Source organism: Microtus ochrogaster, unplaced genomic scaffold (assembly GCF_000317375.1).
Source record: "Microtus ochrogaster isolate Prairie Vole_2 unplaced genomic scaffold, MicOch1.0 UNK9, whole genome shotgun sequence".
Lineage (NCBI taxonomy): Eukaryota > Metazoa > Chordata > Mammalia > Rodentia > Cricetidae > Microtus > Microtus ochrogaster.
In genome coordinates, this window is record NW_004949107.1 from 9,715,323 (window position 1) to 9,716,933 (window position 1,611).

Here is a 1,611-nt window from a genome sequence, read left to right on the forward strand (position 1 = left end):
AAGAGGAAGTGAGCTCGGAGACGCCATGCTCCCCACTCCCGGGCAGACACACGCGATGAAGCTCCGACCCAGGATGGACGTAGGCTAGAATCTTCCTGGTAAGCGCACCTTGGGGTGCTACACACATGATTGGAAATGGGCTAGTCCAGGTGCGAGAATTAGCCTAGAAGAGGCTAGATAGAAATGGGCCAAGCAGTATTTAAATGAATACAGTTTGTGTGTTGTTATTTTGGGCATAAGCTAGCAGGCGGCTGGGGTGCTGGGGATGCAGCCCCGCCGCTCCAATTGCAACTGATGGTGTTGTCTCTAGCAGTGGAATTGGCATGGCAAGGGAAGAGCATGAAGGTGATGTAGCCTGTTGTCACCCATGGCAGCATCTGTTTCAGCTCCAGAGGCGGTTCCCTGTGGCTAAAAAGGACCTGGGGGGCTGGGCTCTTCGTCCTTCTTTGAATTCCTGCATGAAGACCTTTCCAATGACAACATCATCATCATCCTTAAACACCATGCTGAAGACTACTGTGACTGCATCTTTTTTAGATTCAACATACATGGTCTCATCCTCCCGGCAAAGGTAAAAGCTCTGTTCTCTCCTTCCTTGCCCTCTTCTTGGAACTGTAAGTATTTCTCAAAGACAGAGGCAAAGCAATTTTGCTTCAACATGCCAGCCTGCTGCACAATAAAATCCTTGGATGCAGGCAGATTTTCAAGGTCATATAGCAAAGAAACTTTGTATCCCAAGTCTGGGTTTACCAAGAAACTCCCGTATACTCTCTTTAATAACTCATCAGCACCATGTACCTGAAGTTCTTTATAGAATCTCAAAGGAATACTGACCATCACTTTTGTTTTGTCTCTATTAGGATTTGAAATATAATAAAGAACACCATCAAAATCTGCAAATGTTACTTCTTCAGCTTCTGGTTTGTTTCAGGAGGCCATATTCTGGAAGAAGAGTGAGATCTCCTCGATGATGCGATTGCTCACCTCCAGCAGGATCATGGTGGAGGCTGCCCCTGAAGCTTTAGCCTGCCTGCCAAGTAGCCGCTGCCTCTGCTGCCACCTCACCCACGATCCCGGTCCCCCCAGAAAGGTTTTTACTGGGCTTTAGCCTTTAAATCTCTCTCTTGCTCAGATGATTCACTTACTCAGATTGTTCACTGTTTAGGTGATGAGCTTTCTCTGTATGTCACAGTTGATTCTTGGTGTTTGTGTCTGCAGGACAGACTTTTTCTCCTGCTAGGATCTGAAGAGCTTCCCAAATTTGTCATCAGGGCTTGAGATAGAGAGAAATATGTATTTTAAGAGAAATATATAGATTTGCCCATATTATTTATTTTTTAACCTGTGGTTACCTGACTAGGAGGATTTTCTATGCTCAAATGACTTGCAATGATCAAGGTCATATAGAGCACTGAGGTTGCTTTCATCTCTGAGCATGCCTTTGTGTTTGAGAGCTTTACAATAACTGTCCCAGATTCTCAGAGAGTGCTGACAACATTCTGTGATTCTTCAGAGTATTTCACACTTGCTCTTTTCCTTTGGAACGGTACTTTTGATGGAAAGGGATGACATATAGTAGCATTGGCCATAAGCCTTTTGAGAATGTGCTCT

General features: G+C 44.9%; 1 pseudogene; it reads right to left on the bottom strand.

Moving 5' to 3' along the window:
• Positions 1–999, bottom strand: part of LOC101988676 — a 14,231-nt pseudogene extending 13,232 nt beyond the window's left edge.
• Positions 1,000–1,611: the final 612 nt, after the last annotated feature.